The 22,052-nt window shown below is 37.5% G+C and overlaps 1 protein-coding gene across 1 annotated transcript in view; it reads left to right on the top strand.

Moving 5' to 3' along the window:
- Positions 1-2,651: 2,651 nt before the first annotated feature.
- The window catches only part of LOC136866934 (zinc finger protein 83), a 58,682-nt gene continuing 39,281 nt past the window's right edge, over positions 2,652-22,052 (top strand). Inside the window, exon 1 of the mRNA XM_067144024.2 lies at positions 2,652-2,672. The gene's annotated coding sequence lies outside the window, so the exon portion shown is untranslated. The remainder of the gene's footprint in view (positions 2,673-22,052) is intronic.

Raw genomic sequence — 22,052 nt, 5'->3', positions numbered from 1 at the left:
TAGAGGAGTTGTAACATCCATCCTTTATGTTGTAACTTCCATGCTTCTCACCTATCTGAAATTCATTGCTTTGTTGTAAAGTCAAAGTAACCAGCAACGAGCTAGAATAACATAGAGGGGCTGTATGCCTGTCATCAGCGCTCCCTGCTTGAAGCAAGTTGATAAGGGGCAGCCATGTTAACGGTTGTCAAAACAAAGTGAATTGGCGCGAGAGTATATGTTGAGGTGACAGGGAGATCGTGCATGCCAATTTAATTCCCTAAGTTTTAAGAAGTGAAAACATAGATTCTCGCTTTCAAGAATGCCAGCCGTAAGCTCAGCGTATGGTTGTACTAATCGGAGTAATAAAACCAAGGATATATCGTACTTTAAGTAAGTATTACTGAATTATAGCCGACATTCCTTTTTGTAATTAAATCCATTTTATTGTCTACTTAGCGAAAGTACGGATAGCCACGGTAATTGTTTATCGAATTTTGCTTCAGATTTCGTTTAAAGAGCGAGGAATTAACGGAACAATGCGTTGTGAGGGCGAAAAGACAAAAATGGTATCCCACTCAATTCAGTTGCTTATGCTCTGTACATTTCCAGCCCTATTTAATTTTCATTCACATTTACAAATAAAGGAAATGGAGCGCCCACCACCAAGAAAACGTAACCACAAAAAAAAACCACTTATTTCGTTCAAACGTACACCAAGTATGGTAAATACAGTATTTTACTGCTATTTTTGAAATGTATACATCCTTTATTGTAGATGTCTGTTGCCTTGGTTTTTAAAACTATGCCACACTTCATAATGGACAACTTTCAAGCTTACCTTTCAGCTAGTAATCCCAGTATGATATGGTAATGGGAAAACATGATATCCCCCCTATATTATAATAAATAATTACACTAAACGATTATTGTGGTAAAGTATTCATGGGCCGCCTCTGTGGTGTACTGGTTAGCGTGAGCAGCTGCCACCCCTGGAAGCCCGGGTTCGATTCCCGACTCCGCCACAAAATTTGAAAAGGGGCACGAGGGCTGGAACGGGATTCTATCAGCCTGAGGAGGTCAACTGAATAGAAGTGAGTTCGACTCCCACCTCAGCCATCCTCAAAGTGATTTTCCGTGGTTTCCCACTTCTCCAGGCAAATGCCGGGATGGTACCTAACTTAAGGCCACGGCCGCTTCCTTCTCCCCCCCCCCCACAAGGCCCCTGTTCAGCATAGCAGGTGCAGCCCTCCCTTACAGTTGTATCCCCCGACCCAATGTCTCACGCTCCAGAACACTGTCGTTGAGGTGGTAGAGGTGGGATCCGTCGCTGAGTCCGTAGGAAAAACCAAGGATAAACAGGGTAAACAGATTAAGAAAGGAACACAGTACTCATGAGGATGCAATAATTTTAAAAATATGAACAGAATGAGGTTGTAACCTATTGTAGATCCCTATGATTTTAAGGCTTCCTGACATAAATATTTATGTCCATCGTTTTTATTCTAATTTACGCTTAACCACAACAGCCAAGCAGGGAAACGCTCTTGTTCAGATTTCGAGGCCTATTCGTATGTCACTGTGCGATGATCAACTGATCGTGATGTTGGCCTCGTGCCGCAATATGATGAAGTGGCGGTATTCGCTTTAATGCTTCCAGCTTTCGGCAACGGTATTTAATTCTCCCCCAGTGATTCTAAAATGCGTATTTTCTACACTTTTCGTCATTTAAAGGCCATGCCTCCTTGCTTGTGTGACAACAGGAAACATGGCGGACATTCGTTCTATTATCTTCACCCAGGCAGCGCTTCCGCCTCTCTATGTTATTCTAGCTCGTTGGTCGCCCCTCTTCATCTTTTGTTTACGATTTCACGGACACTTTGCGCTCTCTACATCCCCCATATACGTTGCTCAGATATTTCTTTCCATCTATCCAAAGTCCTACACTCTCCCATATATCCACCCCTCTGTCGTTCCACTGCCCTCTCCTGCTTATCCCTTATCTGTTGGCCCGGTGTGTATGTTTTGTAGAAGTCGCTGAGACGGCCACTCTAGCGTGAAGATTAGTATACCTTGTGTCCCTGTGCTTTTCCTATATCTCCTAGTCTTGTATACGTATTTCCTCACTCTCAGTTGTCTAGGTGATACGTCTTTTCCTGAACTACTTCAAGTGCTTTGAACCCATTTTGTGAGTCCGCTGCATGGTCTTCTACTTCCCTCAATCTTCAAGTACTTCGTACTCAGACAACATTGTAAACTGTATTGGTGTACTATTTTATTGAAATTGTGTGCGCGTGTAGAACTAGTACAAATATAACACAGTATTGTGTCTGGGTGAAATAACGAGCCCAAATCAACTTCACGAACAGAACAGAACAGACCAGACGATGGTCTAGCGATTATTATTATTATTATTATTATTATTATTATTATTATTATTATTATTATTATTATTATTGGAAGTACGCACAAATGTGCAGAGTACAACAAAAGACATAATTTAAATATTATTTCTGTTAATATTTAGTTATGCGTATTCACTTATGGTCTTTGTTCGCTTTGTACGCAGTTCGATGTGGTAACGATCACGCGTTTTTTCACACAGTTGGCATATGTAAGCAAGTCTTCATCGGATTGTGGAACACCTTGTTTTTGCAGAGGTGATGATGGAAGCCATGCACAGAGTCTCGTTAGTACGTGTCTGATCTCGAAGTTTGCTGACATCCTATTATTAAAAACGAGAATTGTGCAGCAACACTGACAGAACATCTCTTCTAGATCCCATGATAAAATCATCTTGTTGCTGGTAGATTTTATTGTCACATTTAAAACAATTATATGACGGGGCAAGTTCAAGTAGATCCATGGATTTAGAAATTTCCTGGAGGGACACCTTCTTTGCGTTTATAATTTGTAATATGGGATTATTTGGAACGTTGTTATAAAGATTGACAATGTCCATGGAGGCCAGTCCTGCACGTTACAACTTATGACTGTTAGCAGTTTGTATTACGGTATTTCTTAAAGACTGAATTCACAGTCACTGACAAGCCCTGCATAAAAAGGAATCAGATTTGTTTTCGAAGTGGCGAGTTTGTAGTATGTTTTAATTTTAATATTCCATTTGTTTTGTATTGTGCGAATTTGACATACCGGTACCGCGATATAATCTTAAAACGTGTTTTTTATCTGATAATTGTGGAATTTCTGTAAGATTTGTTCATTTACTTTTTTTTTTCATTAGGAATTGTGATTTATTTTAGTGCCCACAACCTTGAATATATTTTCAGTCAGTTCGAATATGATGATGTCAGTTTTCTAGTTCTCAGTAGAGTACCGGTATATCGCACGGCACGAGTACGGTAAGTGGTATATTAAAAAAAAATCATCAAAGAAGTAAATGATATCAATTTCAGCCTACAGTAGGCTATCGACATTAAATGTTATTCGGGAATTATTCTTCATGATAATACGTACGATATGTACTAGGATTTATAACATAGTAATCAGAGAATGCATACCGTATGTAGCTGGGCGGAGTAAAGTCTAAAGGCCATCACACTAGAGATGGGGAGATTCTGAACGAGTGATTCAAAATGAACGAATCATTGCACTGAACCAAATACAGTAGAGACAATACACGACACTTACGGATTTCGCCTTGCTAAAATGGGAGACAATTCGACGGTGGCGCTCCTAGTGACTTGACCTGAACAAATCGCGCTAAATTCAAATATCAATGGAAATGTATATACAGAATTGGATAAAAAAAATTACGTCTAGAAAGACAGTGGTATTGAGATATTAACTTCGAAGTCGATAAAGCAATTCTGGATAAATGAATCAAAAATTATTTAAAAGGTTATTATTCAAAGACTGAAATTAGACATATAAACAAGGTGTGAAATGGACTGCTGTGAAATGGGTTGATCTTTCATTTATGCATTACTTTTTTAGCTTTAGCATACCTGGCTGAAATCTTACGGTTGGATTTGTCTTTTTTCCTCATTTAAAAACAATGTATCATCACATTAAAACATTTGTCAATAAAAATATCGGCACATTCCTTACACATATGATGCAATGAATTAACATTTAATAGCTGGACAATTTTCCTCTTAACATGAAGCCTACTAACAGAAAGAAAATCTATAAAATTCCGGCTTTAATCTGAGAAGAGGGATAAAAGAAAGAAAAGTTTGAAAATGTTGTCGATAGTGATGCTTTGAGGAATATTTACGTACAATTAGAGTAAAAATGTAACATACCCTTGGCTGTATAGTGGAGGATTTTTAAAGTCGCTGGCTTGGAAATGATCTGAACAGATCTTATAATTCTTATACAAGCGTAACGTCCCTTCTTTCTTGTACACTTTATCCAAATCGCTTCTGTGACATTTCAAAACCCACAGATCACACCTACAACACATCGGTATTGAAGGTTAACTGCTGCACTATACAATAAAATATGCATATTATATTTTAAGCCCGTTAAAACATGGGTCGTGCAGGTCAAAAGATTATGAAGTACTATAAAAATTTCTGTCACTGGAAGAATATATATGCAAACACAAAATTACTTACATGTTCTTGTCACGAGGGAACCTGAAGAACGAGCGCGCATTTTTCTCTACTTCGTAATTACTGCAGCCAAACACAGCACATACATTTCCCCTCATGTTGAGAGGAGATATCAAGGAATGACACACGCTACTATTTAATTATGTCAACTCACTGTAAACGCATAAATAACACCAAAAACTTCACACAAAAATACACGCTCTTATGACAGAATCAGTACCGTTCAGGTCTATCCGCTAGAGTGAGCTCCAATAGCTGTCCCTCGATATCTCGCTCAGTGTCGTGTATTGTCTCTACTGTATTTGACTGAACGATTGAATTATGATTCAGTGAGCGAAATGAATCAACTCGTTTGTGAATGGAAATCTGAATCGAGAGATGGCAGCCGCAACTCGTTCCTTGGTTCCTCGTTCGTTCTGATTCATATCGCCAAATCGGGTATCCACCATTTTTGAATCAATGACTACTTGTGAAGAACGACTCTGTTATTTTTTATTTAACCTGAACTAAAAGTCCTGTCCACAAGTCAAATACTCTAACCTAACCTTACAGGAAAAAATAAATTTTTTAAATAAGAAATTATCACGTAATTTCAAGTCACACACTTCTCGGAACTTTAAGCTACACTCAACTTTCAGCTCGTTGCGAAATGTTAGGTTAAGTTTACTTCAAGGTTCCCGCTCACGTTCTTGTTCTTGTGAAGTAACGTGTGAAACATGGCCACAAAAATGTTCATATCTACTATAAATTTCAAATTCGATTCTCGTATAGTTTCGAATGGTAGCTACTTAAGTTTGGAAAGGATTAGTCAGGCAGTTGTGTAGCATTTCTCAACTGTAACCTCTAAAAAGGATATTACTCCTGTTAAAATGCTATCAATTATTATTATTATACCTTGAACATTTCACTTCTTGTAACATGTAAACATGTAAAGCAGTAGCAGTTATAAAGAACATAACGGAATGGTTCATCTGAGTCCATGGTTTCGCTTTCGGCTCTCCGTCACGCGGTATTGGAATGAACGAATTAAATGAACGAATCAAATGAACGAATCATTTTAGTGAATCGGTTGAAATGAATCGGTTCTTCTAAAAGAATCAGATTCCCCATCTCTACATCACACACAGAAAGCTAAGCTATGCTACGCTAAGGAATGCCAAGCTTTGGTGTGCTATGACACGAATAAAAAGCTAAGCTAAACTATGCTAGGCAGCAGTGATAAAGATGGCTGGAATTGAAGAGGAGGCTCTTTTATTGGCTGCTGTCATCGAAGATGAAGATAAAGAAAGAAACAGAAAGAGAAGTCGATTCTGGATACGGGAAATTGGAAGTAGAAGAAAAATACATGGTGAATTCCATCATTTGATTCAAGAACTAAACGGAAGTGACGAAGAATTTAAAAAGTTACTTTCGTCTAAGTCAGGAACAGTTTCATGAACTTCTCTCTGTTATTGAGGGTGATATTAAGAAAAAGTGTACAAATTGGAGGGAATCTATAACACCAAAAGAAAGATTAGCAATATGTTTGAGGTAAGAATTGAACATTATTATTATTATTATTATTATTATTATTATTATTATTATTATTATTATTATTATTGAATAAACATCCCGTTGATCTTTAACTGTCAGAATAAGTTTAGGCAGAGCTCATTTATCAGTATTTGGACCATTTTCTTCTGTATTTCAATATGAAAAACTATTGCAGTTGGTGTATGCTGTAGTTTATTCATTGTCTAAAATAACTGTATCTTTCAGGTACTTGGTAACTGGGGACAGATTCAAAACTATAGCATATAGTTACAGGACGGGGGCCTCAACTGTGTCATCTATAGTAAATGAGGTATGTGAAGCGATATGGAATCGACTGCAGGACGAAGTGCTACCAATACCTTCAGAGGAAAAGTGGAAACTGATTGCAAAAGATTTTGAAAATCTGTGGAATTTCCCCCATTGTTTAGGGGCTCTTGATGGAAAGCATGTACTTATTGGAGCCCCACCAAATAGTGGAACAACATTCTACAATTACAAGAAGACATTTTCAATTGTTCTGTTAGCAGTTGTAGACACACATTACCGTTTTACAGTGATCAATGTGGGGGCCATAGGAAGAAATAGTGATGGTGGTATCTTCTCAAATAGTGCATTTGGGTCGGCATTGAAAGATGGGTCAATAAAAATACCTGCAGATGAACCACTGGCATCACACGGCACAAGTTTGCCTTTCGTATTTGTTGGGGATGAGGTCTTCCCATTCAAGAGGTACCTCATGCGCCCTTTCCCCCGTGATCAGGTTCACAACAATGAGCCTAAAGGCGTATTCAGTTACAGACTCTCATGAGCCAGACGTATTGTTGAAAATACTTTTGGTATTCTGGTTTCACAGTGGGGGGGTTTATAAAAACCCGTTTAGATGTAAGGTGGAACTAGTTGATAAAATTGTAAAGGCAACGTGTGTTCTTCATAATTATATGCGACAGAATATCCAAGTGACACCAGCAGGGCAATGTGAACAGGAAATAATGACAGATGATGCAGATCTTGATCCGATTCCATGCATAGGTTGTATTGCCACTCAAGAGGCTTTCAACGTTAGACATGAGTTAATGCATTATTTCATGAATGAAGGAAACGTACCATGGCAAATTGAGTACATTCGTAGAGGCCGAAATCACGACCGACTTTTCTAAATGGACTACTGATGACTAGCAATATACACTTATGGTGTCATCTATAAAATTAATTTCATACAATTATAAGCATATCTAGATTAGTGAATTAGTAAGTTGTTCAGTTATGGAGCATAAGGTAAAAATGTATGTAAAAGCAATAATGATACAATCAAATCCGAGAGTTTTGCTTTAACGATGAGAAAGATTAGCATTGTGCTTACGGTAAGTTTGAGCATTATAGTGCTGTAAACTTCAAGAATTTGAACTTCAATACAAACAAAATATTTTAAAGAATGTTTACCTTTTTATTTCTTATTAGTACATGTTTTCCTACTAATGCAAATGTATTGTTTCTTCATAGGGAGGGATACTACGGGTATAATTAGATTAATACTTTTATTTTAATACCATTTTCTAAATTAATTTTTGTGTAATACTGTATATGTAACTTAAAAAATAGGAATGTAGCCAGAATTCTGTTCAGGTGGGAGTTCAGGTGTTGCTATTTTATTAATTAAAAATAGTGGGTCACTGTAGCTATTGAATTTTGCCTGTCATTTGAATATGCCTTCATTTTAAAATGATATTATTGGACTCTTTACATTATCAACTATATTCGGTACTACTAGGTTAATCAGATTACAAAATAAATTTTAAACGCTAATACCTGCACTACTAACAAGAAAATAAGAATCATACCATAATATTGTCTCGGTTTATTTTCGGAGAGAATCTGGACCCCACCCCATCCTCTGACTATGTCCCTGCTAAAAATTAATACTAAAACATGAATGAATGAATTAATCAATTTCGTCCATCTTCTTTGTTAATGATAATGACATTTTGTTGTTGGAGGCTGGATAGACCAGTAGAGGTATTATGTGAAGATAATAGAAGAAAATTATTATCTCTTAAAGCTAAATATTCCTCTTCTGCAGTGGATACACTATTAAATACTTCACGTTTTATGTGTATTTGCATATGTTCTGCAACTTCTTAGTTGCCTCACTCATTGACTGAAAAAAAAATATCTGTTGCATCAGTTTTATTATCCCTCCGTTGCAAATAATCAATTACCCTCTCTGCACTTCTGCTCGGTGGCATGATTTTTCTTTTCTTTTGAAGGGGTTCGACTGGTTGAGGTTGTGTATGTGTGGGGGCGGACGGAACAGAAGATGAATCAGATATCTGTGATATGAAGTGTAGGTCATCACATTCCGCATTCTCTATCATCTGGGTGGCTACTTCCGTTACCTCTTGACCTCGATATGTTTCCTGCCTGTCAGTGTTTGAATGTGTGCTGTAAGGAAAATTAAGCTATTAATACACATACACACATATACTGAGAAATGACACACAGAGATGTGTTTATGGAGAATGAGCATATTGAACTGTCCTAGCCCTTGTGCTTCAAACGCAATTATTCATGTTGTTCATTTTATTAGTGAAATGTTATACTGTCTTAGCTGCAAAACATAACAAATCGAGACGTTCGTATTTTCTTATAACTTCGAGTGAAGTACATGCGTTTTAAATTATAATATACTCAACATATACATTCACTTATAACTTCATCGATTTTTAATATTCTAAATATTAGTCATACTGCATTAAAATGACAGCTCACCTTCTTGTAGAAATATAAGGCAAAAGGAATTCCATTTGTTTGTGGAATCTCCACTCCTTCACTTTTTTCCCTTCCTGTCCACTTTTACTCTCTTTTTGTCTCTTTAGTGCCTCCCTAAAACAGTCTCTCAGTCTTTTCCATAAGTTTTTAAGTTCTTTACCTAAAACAATGTATGTTATTATTTTACCTTTCACGTTCTTAGTGACTGTTCATATATTTAAGAATATGGCATGCAGTTACAGAACAGGTGCTTCAACTGTATCTGCTAAATTGTAAATAAAGTGCTTAAAGCCACGTGAAAAATATATTTTTCTTAAACAATTGGAACTGTCAAAATTGTGATTATATAGGTAATTTATAAATGGTAGCCTACATACAATCAATTTGAAGTACTGTACTTATTTCCTGCCGACAGTTTTCCTTTCTTGTCAAGTCTATAATAATTTGATGACGTATCATAAAGGCAGGGATATCTTTTCACCTCCTCAATTAGTCGTTATTCATTTGGCTTGCTATCCATTGTAATAAAATAACAAAGTACTACCAGAAGAGACTCACACGACAGCCCGCCAGACCAACTGCTCAGAAATGAAAAGCGCATGTGCCAGGCCACCTACAGCCAAGAAAATCGCCTGCCTAGCGATCTGTCTAACTTAGCTTAGCTTAGCTTGGCATAGTGTATCTTAGCATAGCGGCCTGTGTGTGCCATCGCATTTAAATGCATTGGGAGCGATATTTTTCATAACACCGCGTAGTTTAAGCTAAGCTAAGCTATGCTACACTATGCTACACTAAGCAATGCCAAGCTGTGGTGTGCTATGACACGAATAAAAAGCTAAGCTAAGCTATGCTAGGCAGCACTTTATTGTCTCGCTGTTGTAAATAATCAATTGCTCTCTCTGGACTACTGCTCGGTGGCATGATTTTTTTCAAAGGGGTTCAACTGGCTGAGATTGTGTAGGTGTGGGGGCGGACAGAACAGATAATAAATCAGATATATGTGATACAGAGTGTTGGTAATTACATTCCAGACTCTCACAGTCATCTGGGTGGATACATCAGTTATCTCTTGATGTTGATATGTTTCCTGCCTGTCAATGTTTGAATGTGTCCTGTAAGGAAAATTAAGCTATTAATACACATCCAAACGTATATTAAGAAATGACATGGAGATCTGTTTATGGAGAATGAGCATATTGAACTGTCCTCGTCCTTGTGTTTCAAACGCAATTATTAATGTTGTTCATTTTATTAGTGAAATGTTTATAATGAATTAGCTGCAAAACATAACAAATCGAGACGTTCTTGTTTTCTTATAGCCTCGAATGAATTACATTTGTTTTGAATTATAATATACTCAACATATAAATTCACTTATAACTTCATCAATTTGTAATATTTTAAATATTAGTCATACTACATGCGTTAAAATGACAGCTCACCTTGTTGTAGAAATATAAGGCAGAAGGAATTCCACATGTTTGTGGAATCTCCACTCCTTCATTTTTTCCCTTTCTGTCCACTTTTACTCTCTTTTTGACTCATTAGTGCCAACCTAAAACAGTCTCTCAGTCGTTTTCATAAGTTTTAAAGTTCTTTACCTAAAACAATACATGCTATTATTTTACTTTTCACTTTCTTAGTAACTGTTGATATATTTAAGAATATGGTGTTCAGTTGCAGAACAGGCGCTTCAGCTGTATCTGCTAAATTGTAAATGAGCATAAAGCCGTGCATTCTTCTCAAACAATTAGAACTGTCAAAATTGTGATTATATAGATCATTTATAAATTGTAGTCTACTTACAACAATTTGAAGTACTGAACTTGTTTCCTGCCAACAGTTTTCCTTTCTTATCAAATCTCTGTAGTAATTTGATGACATAACATAAAGGCAGGGATATCTTTTCACCTCCTCAATTAGTCGTTCTTATTTTAGCCCGTTATCCATTGTATACCAGAAGAGACCACATGACACGACTAAACACATACGACAGCCCGCCAGACCAACTGCTCAGAAATGAAAAGCGCATGCACCAGGCCAGCTACAGCCAAGAAAATCGCTTGTTTAGTTAACCTTAGCTTAGCTTGACATAGTATAGCTTAGCATAGTGGCCTGTGAGTGTCATTGTACGTAAATGCATTGGGAGCGATATTTTTCATAACACCGCGTAGTTTAGCTTAGCTTAGCCTAGCTTTCTGTGTGTGGTGGTATTTAGGGTAGAGTTAGCTTGACTGGTCCAATTCTTTTAGTCTGTTTTTTTGCTAGAGGAGTTTATGCTTGCTTGTTGTTTAAAGGGGCCTAACACCGAAGGTCATCGGCCCCTAGAGGAGTTTATGAAACAGTTTTATATAGAATGATGAATGATGAATGTAATTTGAAAACATACGCCATCTCTTCAAACTACTATATATTTACATCAGGACTGGAAGCAGGGGTTAACTGAACCAGTAAATGGGGTTAAGTGAGCCCCGAGGTCATTAAAGTAATTAACAGGAAGTAAGTTAGTATGATTTTGTAAACAGAAATAAAGGAAACTCATCCAGATCAAACGACTTTTTATGTTCTATGTACCTGTATCGAAAACTTTACAAAAAGAAAGCATGTTGGTTTGATCTGCATATTTACAGGGTGGTTTTTCAGCAGTTGAAGTCCCAGAAATGGTGGAACTTGGTGTTGCAGGTTGTTTTCTTCAAAGACTGTTGGTAAGGAGTCAGTGCCATAAGTTCAGTTACTGTGCCATTTTTCAGTGGAGATATCTAAGCGCAATTGCACTGTTGTTTATTTCTTACTCATGGTCGACGTGCTTGTTTGGTGCATAAGGCTGCCAACTCTTGAACATTAATTTATCGTTCGTGCTAATGACAAAGCCATTGATCTGAATTGGTTAGGTCCGGTTAGTAACCAAACCGTTAATTATGTTTTTATTGTGTGCAGGTTGGTATGGGAATTGATTTGACTTGATTGTTGGGAATGACATCATATCTGATTGCGTCTCAGGGAATGGAAATGCTGCTGCATGCTTCAGCAATGAAGGATGGCAGATGCTTAATTATATTTGGTTATACAAGTAAATATACATCTCTCCTCTGCAATTTATTCCACCTAAGATTTATACTATTTCAAATCCATTATAATGTTAGAAAACTTGTGGCACATTTACTGAATTTCTACTGAATCATCATGAAAGCACATTTCCAGTCTATTAATGCTAATTGTCTCCATTCCTCTGTACATTTCTACTTAAAAATGCTTCCCGCTGTGCAGCAAAACTGGATACGATCCATCATATGTTTCAGCTGTAGTGCCTGTCTGGTGGCATTGCACCGAATAAAAGAAAAATACTTAATGTTTGCCTATGTAGAGTGAACAGAAATATTTTGGTTATGATGTTTAATGGAGACAGATCTAAGAGTTCTCATTTGTTCTTTTAATTTTAAAATGAAAGATGGGATGTCAGTGGTGTTCTTCTTATTGAAGAAATTTCCACGCATTGTAACAGTTGAATCATAAATCACTTCGACTGGTGAGTCTCTGATTGCAGGGATGATGTTTGAATGGCATAAGCCTATTTATGAAATCCAAGAAAATAAATGGAAGTTTAGTGAACCAGTCGTTAGACATCTATGTGCTTTCAGGGTCAACTATAGTTGACAGGGCCATTATTCAATTTTTCCATTTGCAGCTGGGTGATATGTAGAGGTCTTAATGTGGTTGATACCCATTGCAGTGGTAAGAATCTTGAAGAGTTGGCAATCAAATTGTCTTCCATGGTCATTCGTGGTGATCTGCGGAAATCCGAAACTAGATATTCTTCTAGACAATATTGAAAATGAGACTGTTCAAGCTGTGATATCTAGGAGTGTTCCTGCCTCAGGCCATCATGAGAAATTGTCTATAATGGTAAGAAGATAGTGATATGCTTGTTCTGCAATATCAGTGTCTATGTGACTAGGCCTTGTCGTTGCTGGAGAGTGTCTCTCAACCTCACCGTTGGTGTGCCTCCAAACTCTTATGACATGGCATGCATGCTTTTGACATCCTTGTTCATAGATGGCCAAATGAAATATTTCCTTATAATGTCTACAGAACCTTTATCATAGGACAAGCCAGATTGCGTAGAGATTTGAACATTTCTTGGTGGTATTTTTGAGGAATTTGTGGTCAAAGGGAATTCTGAGATATGTCACAAAAGAGGTTCATGGCTTTTGGTAGTATTATTGTTTGGTATTCAGTTAGTTTGTCATCATATTCTTGGCTCTTGGCAACCTGATCCATGAATATAGTGGAACATATAGTCGTGATGCAATCATCAGCTGGAATGCTGTGTCTGCCACAAGTGTAGCAACATGGTTCTAATGTGACGGATCTGCCACGGTGAAGCCTTATCAGATTGTTGCTTGAACATGTAAACGGGTGGCTTGTGGTCAGTGTAGATAGGAAAATTGCATTCTTCAAGCATACAGGGTGTATGAGAACTATAGGGATGCTCTTCATGGTATGTTAAGAACGGTGCTGCAATCGCATTGGTGGAGTAAGCTTAGTTCTGAGCATGTGATTCAGATTGGTGAACATGTCCTATCTGCTATGCCAGAGAGCAAGGGGCTGCCTGTTGCTGAGCGTCAGAGGAGGAAAGGAAAAGCAGGGGAAGTGGGAGGCAGAGGTAAAGCTCGGTATGAATGCACAAGCTTCTCATTCATTTCACTTAGTCGCTTCCCAGTGTCAGTAGGCAGTGCACAGTTTGTTCTGCACAAATTGACAAGTATGTGAACACTGTACAAAGAGAAGATGAACTTCTACAAAGAATATAGGCAGCATTCCAGATCATTTGCAACACATCCTGAACAAAGTTCAAAGGTGACTACTGTTGTGAACTGTTTATTGAAGCAGGACGGGGGCATTCTGAACACCTATGGACGTATAGTTTTCTTCGTTCAGTATTTCATTTAATTTTCAGTGTTGTTAGTGAAGGGATACACAGTCGTGGGGCATCAGCGTTGCATCTTTGAGCATGTTAAATAATAAAGAATGTTACTGCAATAACAGACGAGAAGAGAAGTGATCTGATGCATTCCTTAACTGACAAGTGTGTCTTAATTACTGTGTGTTCTTGTACTGTGGGTGCAGTTATAGCAGTGGATATTCCTTGTAAGAGACAAGGACAATCCTACGCTCTGGAATACGGCGAGTTCATGCGCCTGGATGTAACAAAGTAACTTCATTTCCTCCTCCAATCCAATTGCACCATCATTCTTAAAATGACACAAAGAGCATCCCTGATTGTGTTCTGATACACTCAGTTTGAGTGCAGAATAGCCAACAAGAAGTTCCCTGTCGTATGTTGAGTAGGTCTTCTGTGTAGTGGTGAGCTTTCTTGAGGAAAAAGCCAAAGATCTTAAGGTATCAGCTTTGGTCTGATGAATTGATCCACCAATGGCAAAGTCTGAAGCATCAGCCATCAAAACTAGAGGCAAGTTTGAGGATGGATGAGCCAATAGTGCTGCATTAACTAAGGTGAACTTTAAGTGATCAAAAGCTTCTTGAAGACTATTTTGTCCATTCACTTTTTATATTATTGTTTTTCTTGCTGCCATGAAGTAATTCCAAAATTGCTTTTCGGCCGGATACAATTTGATAAAAATTTGAAAAGAATCGTCATAAATCTCTGACTGTAGTTGGTAATGGGTAGTCGATTACGGTTTGTAATCTGCTGGTAGTGGTAGGATTCTTTCGCAGTTATAAAGTATACCAGAAACTGTACTTCTGTTGTGCTGATCAAACATTTTTTTAAATTAATCCTAATTTTGAACTAATTAAGTCAGTGAAAAACTAAACTGAGACGTTCTTTATGAACCTGTTCATTGTCTGAGGCAGTGTTCTCCCTAGGACCTTTCTAATGTGTGCACCACCTAACCGTTTCCACTGACCACCCAGCTATCATAACCTAGATAACTGCTAGTTACATAATATTTCAAGGTGCTTTACGTCGCACTGACACAGATAGGTCTTACGGCAATGATGGGATAGGAAAATGCTAGGAGTGGAAAGAAAGCAGCCATGGCCTTGATTAAGGTACACCCCAGCATTTACCTGGTGTGAAAATGGGAAACCACCGGAAACCGTCTTCAGTTCTGCCGACAGTGTGGTGCGAACCCACTATTTCCCGAATGCAAGCTCACAGCTGCGCGCTCCTGACTCGCTCGGTTCACATAATATATTTCAGTCATTGAAAACCTAAAACCTGTTTTCCTATCAGTGACCGGGTCAGGGTTGGAATGAATGAAGCCCCGTCTTGTGGCGAGGATAGGAATTGTACCGGCTGCCGAAGCCTGTCGCACTCTGGGGCAATGATTGACAGATGAAATGAAATGATCATGGAGAGTGTTGTTGGAATGAATGATGACAGGGAAAACTGGAGTAACTGAAGAAAAACCTGCCCCGTCTCTGCTTTGTCCAGCACAAATCTCACATGGAGTGACCGGGATTTGAACCACGGAACCCGGTGGTGAGAGGCCATCGCGCTGCCACCTGATCTACAGAGGCTACACATATTGCAGTCATTATTTGTTCAAAATTAAAATGTAAACTCTGTAAAACTGTTTATTTAAACAAATAATCTTCATTATTGTCAGCATAATTGCGCGAGTTACATCGGAGTTCAGCTTACCACGTAGTGTCGTGTGCGAACGGTGTCTAAATTAGCGTGAAATCACATGCAAACACTCTATTCCGTGGGACGTAACAAGCCCGTCTGGCTCTCCACACCAACCGAGTGATTATGAACGAGCAGTAGAACACTACAAGTTCAAACTACCCTTTTATGTCTTCTTCATGATAGCACTAAAATAGTTCATTTTTGCAGTTAATGTTTACTTGTCTAATATTATTGTTAATGGCCTGAGGGGAATAAGTTGTAATTTTATCATATTTATTTTTTATGTAGTATTCCCCACCCGGCTACTCATTCCTGCCACCCACCTGATGAACACCTTTGGGGAGAACACTGGTCTGAGGTAACAAGAATATTGTTTGTGTAGCAGTTAACAAAGTCTAAGCCACACAGAATTGTGTCATTATACCGTTGAAAAGATTGAGCAGCATTTTTTGGTCCAAAAGTGAAACGAAGGAATCCGGATAGTCCAAATGGAGTTATGACGGCTGTCTTGGTACATCTTCTGGGTGTACAGGAATGTGGTGGGGTTCTCTTAGATGGTCAGTTTTAGAAAAAAAGTGTTTGCCATCTAGTTGGTTGTATGAGTCTTATAGGTTAGGGACTGGATATCTGTCTGGTTTGGCTATGTTATTTAGAGCTCTGTACTCATCACAAGTGCTCCATGAACCATACTTCTTTGGAACTAAATGGAGGGGACTTCACCAGCAGCTCTTGAATGGTTGACAAAATCCTGTATTGATCAGTAGTTGATATTGTGCTAATTTGTCTGGTGGTAGACTTCCTGCCTTTGCTGTTATGGGATGCTCTTCAGTGATTATTGCGCGACTGATAGTAGTATATGGTACATCAAAATTAATGTTCGCCTGAAGCAAGTTATAAAAATTTTGTAATTTCTTGGTGTGTTTCTGGTCAGGTGGCATAACGTTTACTGTTCCTGTGCCTTAAATAATATACCTTATGGTTGCTGCTGATGTCACTGAATCAGTGAGTTGTCTGTTCTTCAAATCGAATATGAGTTTGTAATTTTGGATGAAATCTGCATCAGTAATATTGTGCATCTGCTATTAGGAAATTCCATTAAAAACTGCCCCACAGTCTGTGTCAAGTACTGCGTGGTTTTCTCCGTAAGTAAGCCATTAGCAGCATAGAGTTTCCATTGGTTTTGTTGTCATGATGTGCAGCTGGAGTAGGAAGTACTGGCACCTTTGTCAACTAAATATCTTTACCTGCTAGATCTGTTGTTGAAGAATAGAAGGCAAGAGACTACTCTCCCATTACCTCTCATCACCAGCGTGGAGCATTTTAGTTTGATGTCTTTTTAGAAGAGTTGTCACTAGAAGGTTGGTAAGAGCATGGGCTCTGACATTTATTTGCTCTGTAGCCATAATGAAAATTGTACTAATACAGAGATCTATTGAGACTGAAACATCCACTTTTATCTACTGTGGAGCGATCGCCAACCATTGCATGATGAGATTTTAGTATCTTGTTATGAAGATGTGGCAATGTTTTTTAATTCATTAATAACTTAGCCATCTCAGCTCGTAGTCATGAAACATGAATGACTGAGGTGTGGAATGGTGATCTAATGATTGAGGTTGGGTGCTTTGAGTGAAAGGTTTGAACCAGATGGTGAAAATTCTACAGTTTTGTCAGCCATGTTTGCTTGTGTTTCCAAATCATTAAGGGTTATAAATTTCATTTTGGTTGATCTGTATTGAACTGAGATTACATATGATTTATTCTTATAAAATCTTCAACCTATTCAATATATTATTATTTTTGCAGTGCATATATTTACATTACATTCAGTCATTTGGAACCAGTTTTGACCCAACTCGGGGTCATCATCTGTTTAAAACAGGTTGGAACATAGGTATATCCATTTCCCATCCCAATCCTCACAGATTTTAATAATTTTTATCTTTAAAATTCACATAGCTTTTAAGCATAACAAGGTACTTTTTATGATGTTTTATGAGAAAGAGGAAAATTATTTTTAATTTTATCTATGGAATGTGACGTAGTTGATGATGTCCTGAAACATGTACTATAAATACTTAATTTGCATAAAACAAATATAAGTACCAGAAAGGTGAAATTTTACTTTTACTGATGTTATTGATACAGGAAATGAAACTGATTTGTTGCAAACATAACCACTTCATGTCCTCTCTCCCAAGTCCTCCTGCCCCAAACATTGCAGCATTTTTGTAATGTTACTTTTTTGTCGGAAATCACCCAGAAAAAATCAAGCTGCTTTTCTTTGGATTTTTTCCAGTTCTTGAATCGAGTAATCCTGGTGAAGGTCCCATACACTGGAACCATACTCTAGTTGGGGTCTTTCGAAAAAATTAGATGCCCTCTTTTTTACATCCTTACTACAACCCGTAAATACCCTCATAACCATATCCTCTACCCTTTATTCATAATCCCAGTTTTGTGATTACTCCAATGAAGATATTTCTGTGTATTAACACCTAAAAGGAACTTTCACCCCATCTACACCATAATTAAAACAGAGAGGACTTGTCCTATTTTTGAAACTCACAACCTGACATTTAACCCCAGTTATCTTCATACCATTGCCTACCGAAATCTCACAACATATCAAGGTCATTTTTCAGTTTCTCACATTTTTTCTTATTTAGTACTCTGTACAGAATAACATCATCTACAAAAAGCGTTATCTCTGATTCCACTTCTTTACTAACATTATTTATACTGTTATATATGAGAAAACATAAAGGTCTAATATACTGCCTTGAGTAATTCCATTTTTAATTATTATAGTGTCAGATAAAGCTTTGCCTTCTCTAATTCTCTGATATCTATTTTCCAGAAGTATAGTTACCCATTCTGTCAGTCTTTTGTCTAGTCCAATTGCACTCATTTTTGCCAGTAGTCTCCGATCATCCACCCTATCAAATGCTGTACACAGGTCAATTGTGATACATTTCGTTTGACCTCCTGAATCCATTATATCTGCTATATCTTGCTTGAATCCTACAATCTGCATTCTGTTGAACCAGCTATTAATTTTTTAAACATGTCTAATATAATCAGAAAGAATGCTTTCCCGAAGCGTCTGACTGGCCTGTAGTTTTCAGCTTTATGACTGTCACCATTTCCTTTATATGCAGGGGATCGTATAATAACTCTCCATTCATTTGTTATAGCTTCTTCGTACAAACAATAATCAAATAAGTACTTCATATTTTTGTACTATATCCTAACCCATTGTCTTTAGTATAACCCCAGAAATCTTATCAGTCCAGCTGCTTTTCTAGTTTTCAACTTTTGTATCTTATTATAAATGTCATTATCATAGGTAAATTTTAGTATTTTTTTTAGTATTAATCACCTGCTCTACCTGAATGTAATCTTTGAAAGCAACAATTTTTAAGTACTGGTGACTAAATACTTCTGCTTTTTGAAGATCCTTGCGTACACACTTCCATTCGACATTAATGATTCCCTGAATATTCTCCTTAGAACCTCTTTCTGCCTATACATACCCTTCCATTATTAACTAACATTTGTATGACTGCCAATTATGCTTGCCATCATGATATCCTTAGCTGACTTCTTTGCTAGATCTAATATCCTATTAAGTTCCTCCAATTTCTCCGTACTTCACACAGCTATTTCTAACTCTATTTCTTTCCAACCTGCATCTCTTTCTTAGTCTCTTTACTTCTGTGATGTAATATGATGGGTTTTTGCCATTCCTTACCACCGTAAACCTTTTCACTGCCGAATTTTGATGACCAGGCCATTTTTTTAAAGGAAGAAACACTTTCACAGATACATGTTTACTGATAAAATTGATGGAATGCATATTGTCCCCTTAGTCCCGCAGCCCAATACTGGGTCGGGGATGAAGTGAGATTATATTTTACACCATATTTTTATGCCCGGATGCCCTTTCCGATGCAAATCTCAGTTGAGAAAATAATTAATATGAAATGAATGATGGTGAATGAAACTGGGTAAGGAATCGGCTGTGGTTTATGAATGGGAACTGTTCTGACATTTGCTTGGAAGTGCAAAAGGGAAATCACAAAAACCAAAAAAAACAAAAAAAAAAAAAAAAACATTCTCAGGACAGCTGAGGTGGCATTCGAACTCACTCGCCTGCCGAGTGCAGAGCTTGGCTCCATAGACGTACCATGTTAATACGCGTGGCTACTCTGCTCAATGATACTCTTACTGTAATATAATATAAAATTGTTGATCCAAGAACTGGTACTATCAAACCATTTACATTTGGTGGAAAAGAATTTATCCGAGGAAGGGGTGACAATTCCGCATGAGATTCATCATTACTACTTTGTTTTGCACTTTTTTGTAGTTCAGTATCGCCACTTTGATATTCTCCATCTTAATAATCAAAATATAGCACTCCAGAATCACTATTTATGAGGAAACATTCAATTTCTTCGTCAGCAAGAGATGAATGAATGTATACTTCAAGATGCCATGATGGCTACACGTACGCGGGAAAGATGTTCCACTCCAACGAAGCTGAAATAACACCAGATCGCTTTTAAAACATGCAAAATGGAGTACAGAACTTCTTTGAACATTTCCACGGAATCTTAAAGCATGACACTATATCACGTACATTTGTAAGCTCGGTGTAGTACACAGCGTTCGATAATGTATATATACGGGTTTGGTGGTGATTGTGTTAATGGTATGAACCTGTTTTCACATTCCTCAGTAACTGCTTCAAACCCATCCCAGAGTATGTTTACCTTTTTTATTTACCATTATCCACCGACCATAGTTACTTTTTAAGAACTCCTCCATGCCTGTTTTATCAGCCATATGATACTGGTTAATATTCCTAATTTTAAGACCTTTCTTTCTATCACAATTATTTTTAACTACAACAAAAACTGCTTCATGATCACTAATACCATCTATTACTTCAGTTTCTCTATAGAGTTCATCTGGTTTTACCAGCACCATGTCCAGAATATTCTTCCCTCTAGTTAGTTTCATCACTTTCTGAATCAGCTGTCCTTCTCATATTATCTTATTTGCCCATGTTGGTCATGCTTCCTGTCTTTTGCATTTCCTTCCCAATTGACATGTGGATAAATTGAGATCACCTGCTACAATCACGTTCCTTTCCATATTGTTTCCCACATAGCTGATTATCTTATCAAATAATTCTGGATCAGCATGAGTGCTACTGTTTTCCTGTCTATACACTCCAAAGAAATCAAGTTGCCTACTATCTTTAGAAAAGAGCCTTATGCCTAGAAGTTCATATTTGTCATCTTTAACTTTTTCTTAGCTTACAAATTCTTCTTTCACCAGATTAATACTCCCCCTCCTGCCATTCTTATCCTCTCTCTATGATACACACTCCAGTTTCTTGAAAAAATTTCCTGCATCCATTATATCATCTGAGCCATGATTCAACTCCTCTTACAATATCTGGTATGTATATATCTGTTAAATTATTTAATTCCTTTACTTTCTTTACATTGGTTCTACAGTTCAGTGCTAACCTTTTTATGTCATCCGTACTTGACTTTCAGATCTCTGTACCCCTATCACCGCTCCGCAGACTAGCCCGTTTCCCTGAATATACTTCCCTGTAACACTTCTAAACAAATTTCCTAACTTACACGTACCATTGTGGTTTAAGTGAAGGCCATCTGAGTGTAGATCCCTATCTCCTACAAAGTATTCCATTCATAACAATCTCCGCTTCCTTAAACTTCACTTGTGCTGCATTTACCAGATCCCACACATCCCCAACTAGGTTGGTACTTGCATGTGCTTGCCTTATGTTGTTATTACCAATGTGAAACCCTACCCCATTCTCCCTTCCCTCCTCCTTTCATTACATATTCAAGTATTTTTGAGAGTGACTGAACGATAATTGCTACATTATAACTAATTTATTTGATAGACTTATAGGCTAGGTGCGGGTGTCTTTGCATGTGGGTAGGAGGTCAATGATAGTTGATGATTTGGCCACTGATGTGTCTTTGCTCACTTAGCACCATCCAGGGAATATGTGGAGAATAATGAGTAGGTTAATCACATGAACATAAGCAGCATCATCCCCCTGAACAAGGGTGCAATGAGCTGGTAGCAGTTTTATTCATTTTTATTATGAGATCAGCAGAATGAAAACCTTGAGCGTTATTTTTATATTAAGTGTTGAGTACGGCTCTGTATGGAGGTAAACATAGATAGTGATGGTGCAGAAAGAGGCAGAATTGAAATCTTTGAAATGTGGTGTTTTCCTAAGTTGTTTAAGGTAAGGCAGAGAGTTCAGCTCCCAAATAAAAGTATAGTAAATAAAGTTACATTGGGAAGAATTTCAGAAAATTTGACCCTAAGAAACAATTGAGACAGTCAGAACTTGTTCATATAGTTTTGAAGGGAAATGGGTAGTTGGAGGATGCCTGCCAAAATATAACACAAAGCTTATACTATATAGAGGATGTTACAGTTACGTAGAAATGAAGATTGTGCTATATGATAGTGTGTCA

The sequence above is a fragment of the Anabrus simplex genome, chromosome 3 (genome assembly GCF_040414725.1).
Source record: "Anabrus simplex isolate iqAnaSimp1 chromosome 3, ASM4041472v1, whole genome shotgun sequence".
Taxonomy (NCBI): Eukaryota; Metazoa; Arthropoda; class Insecta; order Orthoptera; family Tettigoniidae; genus Anabrus; species Anabrus simplex.
This window is presented reverse-complemented; position numbering and strand designations above follow the sequence as displayed.